Source organism: Octodon degus, unplaced genomic scaffold, assembly GCF_000260255.1.
Source record: "Octodon degus isolate 3935 unplaced genomic scaffold, OctDeg1.0 scaffold00124, whole genome shotgun sequence".
In the NCBI taxonomy this organism is placed as follows: Eukaryota; Metazoa; Chordata; class Mammalia; order Rodentia; family Octodontidae; genus Octodon; species Octodon degus.
The window spans coordinates 400,818-406,667 of record NW_004524700.1 but is presented as its reverse complement, the minus strand read 5'-3'; the positions used below and the strand labels follow the sequence as shown (position 1 = coordinate 406,667).

At 35.9% G+C, this 5,850-nt stretch overlaps 1 pseudogene; it reads right to left on the bottom strand.

Annotated features, from left to right (window-relative positions):
- Positions 1-1,827: 1,827 nt before the first annotated feature.
- On the bottom strand, positions 1,828-3,699 carry LOC101592990 (annotated as a pseudogene).
- Between the last annotated feature and the right edge of the window lie 2,151 nt (positions 3,700-5,850).

Here is a 5,850-nt window from a genome sequence, read left to right as displayed (position 1 = left end):
GGGGATACAGATGAGCGTTCATGTTGTATCTGTGTATTCAAAATGGTTAGGATAGATAGCTGCATTCTCTTAATGAAAGAGGGATTCATTGTAATAGTGTTTGTAAATAGGATATCATTTCTGCATCTTGTACAGAAAATAACCACTAGGAAGAGAGTGTGCAATGTCTTAATTATTGAAACTGTCCTACCAATTTGATTTGAAACTGTCTCATTGCTATTTGTCTCTCAATAAAATTATGGAAAAAAAGAAAGTAATTTGCATGATGTTGTAAGTATTTTTGTATATGAAACAAAACATAAAATAAATTCCCACTAGCAGTGGAGAAAGGTTATTTTATTCCCCACAGCCTCTCCAGCATGTTATTAGGTGATTTGTTTATGATATCCATTCTTTCTAGGGTGAGATGGTATCTCAGTGTTGTTTTAATTTGCATTTCTTGAATGGCAAGTGATGTGGAGCATTTTTTCTTGTAATTATTTGCCGCTTCTATTTCTTCCTCTCATTCATCTCAGATGCCCATTTTTAGATTGGGTCTTTAAATTTAGGGGTCTTCACTTTTTTTTAGTTCTTTATATTCTCCAGCTAGAAGATCTTTGTCTGTGTGACTGTTGGTTAAGGTTTTGTTTCCATATCTGTGGTTGTCTTTTCACCCTGTTGGTGATTTCCTTTGATGTGCAGAATCTTCTCAATAAAAGGTGATTCTAGGTGCTGATTCTTTCACAATGGCGATTTTCACAATGTTGGTTCTTCCTAAACAGGAGCACGGAATATCGTTTCATTTTCTAAAACCCTCTTTGATCTTTTTTTCAGAGAACTGTAAATTTCATTGTATAGATCTTTGAGTTCCTTAGGTTAGGTTAATTCCTAGGTATTTCATTTTTCTGGATGCTATCATGAAGGACACTATTTCTCTAATTTCTTTCTCATTGTGTTTCTTTTTCTTTTTTTATTTTGGACATAAGTTTAATTATGCGAGATCAGCAGATGACAAAAGGCACTAAATGAGTGGAAACAAGATTCACAAACTTAGGTTAGCACTGTTAGACCAGTTTATGTTTTAGGCATTTTCCAGATTGGACTATTTTAAACACTGAAAATGACACTTTTTTGCCACAAGAAACCAAAACAACTTATTGAAACTACTTCCAAGGACTATCCACAAATTTTTAAAGCACGCTATAAATTGGTGTTTGTCTATATGCACAATGGGGACTTAATGCAGAACTATGTCCCTGGCCCATTTATTTGTGGAGATTGAGCCCAGGGTCTTTACTATATTCCTAAACTACTTTTTGGGGGGTGGGGGACAAGGTCTTGCTAAATTGCCCAGGCAGGGCCCAAACTTTTATTCTCTCTGTGTCAGCTCCCATATTTCCTGGTTACATAAAGGCAAATGCCACTAAATCCACCTTTTAACTTCTCTTTAATGTACTTTCTTTGGTAAATCTATTCGAAATGCTGCATTTCATTTTAGGACTTAATTCATGTCTTATAGGGCCCTAAATGGATGGTTGAGACACGTTACTCTGAACCCTCTCACACTGATGGTGAACATTTTTGCATGGTCAGTGACTCAAGCAGCCTACTGTGGCCATGTGCCACAGGCTTGTCACCACAAGTTTGCCACCACTTCCATAATGGCCAGCATCTTCCCTTTAACCTGTCTACATATCTTTTCATTAAGTTGCAATTCTCAAAGATTTACTAAAGAGGAACCAGAGTATGTCCAAGTGGTAGAGTGCACAAAAGGACCTACCTCTGATCCCCTAGTGCTGAAAAAAAAATGTGAAAAGAGGGAAAGATAAAGAGAATAAACATGATGAATTAAACACCTATAAATTCTTCCTCATTTCTGTTGGAGTATAGCAATTTCTTGTCTAGCCCACAGTAGTCTATGAGTTCAGTAAGACTTAGTTTTTTGTTCTCTGAAGACATAGCTGACTGCAACTCATAAAGCAACAGCTGGCTACAGCTTCTCCACTTTAGTATCAACAGCTGTAACTGTGACAGGTCATTCTTTGATCTATACATTTTGACTACTTTTAGCCTGAAAAGAACATCTTTCTTCTCCTGCACCTGCTTCACCAAGTTTGCTTTTTCTTCTTTTAATACTTGTTTAAGATTTTCATTCACAAAATTGTTAAGAAGAACACTGTATGACACAGTACCAAGCGACCTAGATTTACATGCACTGATATTCTTGCAAGTACTTTTCAAGTATGTCTGTTCTTCAGATTCACTATGTGTTTAAAACTTTTTTTTTATTTAGGAAAGGGTGTACAGGGTGACAGGGTCTCACTGCATAGATCAGACTTGTAGTGATCCTCCTGTTTACAGCCTCCCAAATGCTGGGATTACAAGTGTATGTCACTACACCCAGTCTCAATCACCACCTCAACCTGCCCCAGGGGCGGGGCCAGCAGGGCAGGCCAGGGTATTGAACTCCTTGCCCCTGCATCTGCCTAAGCAGGTGCTTTAATCCGCTGAGCTATTTGGCTGACCCAAAAGTTGAAAAGGTTTTTTTTGTTTTGTGTTTTGTTTTGTTTCATTTTGTTTTGTTTTCCAGGTTCAGGCTGCCTTAAAGGTGGATTTGGTGTGGCATGTGGAGCTGCGAATCAAATGGCAGTCCTGAAACATGACTGTGTTTTCCCATACAGGCACTTAAACAACTGAGCTATACATTTCTGCATGATGGTTAAGACTATGATAAAGCAAGACCTATCCAACAAAAAATGTAACTTTTGTATCTGACAAGGTCAGTCAAATCCCCTCAGGATTTACCCTGCACAGCAGTTCATAGATCTTTTGGCACTGTCAGCCATCTAGATGTGTCATGGCCATTGATTGATCAATTTGCTCTCTGTGAAAACCTGAGAGAATGTTTTTTTCTCTAGGTGACTCTCCTTAGGCACACTCTACATCATTGATCACTTTCCTCTGTGGCCCCATTGGATTATTTTTCTGAATTCATGCACCTACAATATTTAACACTTTTTTTTTCAGAACCAGGGATGAACTCAGGTCTTTGTACTTGCCAGTGAAGCACTTATTCCACAGAGCCATCTCCCTGGCCCCTACAATATTTGAAAGGCAATCGAATACCCATCTCTCAAAAAACCAAACAAAAAAGAGGATATAAATGCAGGACCATTTTGTAGTGAATATATATATATATATATATTCACTAATAGGATAGATACACAGCTACTTTCTCTTAGTTCAATGAGAAAATTTGTACTAAAAGTTTTTAGATAAGATACCATGTCTGCACATTGTACTATCAATAACTACTATGAAGACAACAATATGCAATGTATTAAACATTCTAACTGTCCTACTAACCTGTTTTGAAACTGTCTCATTGCTATTTCTTTCTCAATAAAATTAATTTTTAAAAACTGAGCTACCTGACAAGCCCTTTAAAATTTTCTTGAAACTGAAGTTTTCTTCTGTTGAAGATGCTGGTTTCTCTGAAAAAGTCTGATCATTTTCTTCATTCTCTATTTTAAGACGTTTTACTGCACTGAAAGGGGAATTATATGAAAACCTTGTTTTCCTCAATCATTCATTAAGTGTTGCTCTCATGGGCGCTTTCCGTGAGCTACTTGTATAGGGGGATGGTTGATTCACACAGGCCTGTGGACTGCTGGTTAAAATTCCAGCTGGGCCTGATTGGTTTTCCATCTTGGAAATGAAATTTTGCTTTACTTAACACTGCACAGCCATCTGTAGGTCCTGAAAATCTCTCGTTGGTTTCTTATCTGTGTAAAAGAATGCTACTGATTTTGGTGTATTGACTTTGTATCCTGCTATACTACTGAATTTGCTTATTAATTCTAAGAGCTTTTTGGTGGAGTTTTTTGGGTCTTCCAATAGAGTATCATGTCATCGGCAAATTATGAAAGTTTAACTTCTTGTTTACTTATTCTTACTACTTTTATTTCTCTCTAGTCTAATGGATTGTAGCTAATGATTCCAGAACTATATTGAATAGGAGTGGTGATAGAAGATATACTTGTCTTGTACCTTATTTGATAATAAAAGATTTCAGTTTTTCCCCATTCAGAATTATGTTGGCTGTTGAATTGTCATAGATAGCTTTAAAAAGATTGAGGTAGTAACCATGTATTCCCATTTTCTATAGGACTTTGATCATGAATGAGTGTTGGACTTTTTCAAAAGCCTTTTCTAAATCAATTGAGATGATCATGTGGTTATTTGGTTTTGCTCTACTAATATAGTGTGTTACATTTATAGATTTGCATATGCTGAACTATCCATGCATCCTTGGGGTGAATCCTATCTGGTCATGGTGTATAACCTTCTTGATGATTTGCTGTATTCTATTTCCTAGGAATTTATTGGAGATTTTTGCAGCTAAGCTCATGAGGGAGACTACATTTTAGTTTTCTTTTTGGGTTTAATTTTCCTCTGGTTTTGGTATCATTATAAATCTTTCCTCCGGGAATGATTTTAGGATTATAGCTTCCTTTTCAATTTCATTGAAGAGTTTGAGGAGTATTATGATAAAATAGCTAAATTTTTTGTAGAATTCAACTATGAATCAATCAGGACCTGGGTTTTCCTTTGCTGGTAAGGTTTCTTAATTAAATTTTCAATTTGATTGGATGATATTGGGTTATTTAGAGTTTTATATCTTCTTGATTCAGTTTTGGTAATTTGTACCTATCTGTGAATCTGTCCATTTCCTCTGTGTCTTCAATTCTAAGAGTAAAGATTTTCAAAGTAGGTATCCATCATATGAATTTCCATAGGATCTGTAGTAATTTCACCCTTTCCACTCCTTATTGCTTGAATCTGGGTTTTTTCTTAGGTGTTTATCAATTTTATTTAATCTTTCAAAGAACCAGCTTTTTGATTCATTAATTGTTTGTATTATTAATTTTTGTCTCAATTGCATTCATTTCTGCTCTAATCTTTATGGTTTCCTTTTATCTTTGGGCTTTGGCCTAGGTTTGTTCTCCTTTTCCTAGAAGTCTGAGGTGCAGCATTACGGTATTTATTTTTCTTATTCTGATTTACGAATATGTGAGTTCACCACTACAAATTTCCCTCTAAAAACTCTGATAAGTTGTGTTTAAATTTTGTTCAATTATCGACATTGTTTTTTATTTAACATTTTTTAATTTCTTTTTCCAAAATTTTATTGATAAACAGCAATGAGACAGTTTCAAATCAAATCGGAAGTACAGTTTCAACAAATAACACACTGCATATATACTTCTTAGTGGTTAATTTCTGTACAAGATGCAGACTTGAGATCCTATTTACAGAAACCATTAGAACAAATAATTCTATTCATTAAGAGAATGTAACTATATATCTATCATAACTACTTTGAATACACAGATACAAAATAGACATTCATCTGTATACCCTATTTTTTCTAAGTTCCGTTTCTGAATATTATAGGTGTGTAAACTCAGCAAAATATTCAAAAAGAGTCCAGTAGACCATAATAGCCATCGGTCTTCTGTTTAACTGGCAATGTCAGAAATTATTGACCTGAGTCCCCCACAGCTCAACATAACAGCATGGCTTTACTTCCTATATTTCATCTTCATACTTTTCTACTGGATGGATAAGACCAAGGTAAAGCAGGACCTGTGCAACAAGAGTTGTAGCTATTTGGTCTGATAAGGTCAGTGAAATCCCCTCAGGATTTATCCTGAGATCCTGTACCTCAGATTGTAGAACATTTGTCAGTGCAGCCATGTGGATGAGTCACGGCCATTGCTTATCCTATGTGCTCACTGTGAAAGCCTGAGAGAGTGTTTTCTCCCCATGTGACTCTCCTTAAGCACACTCTACGTCATCGATCACTTT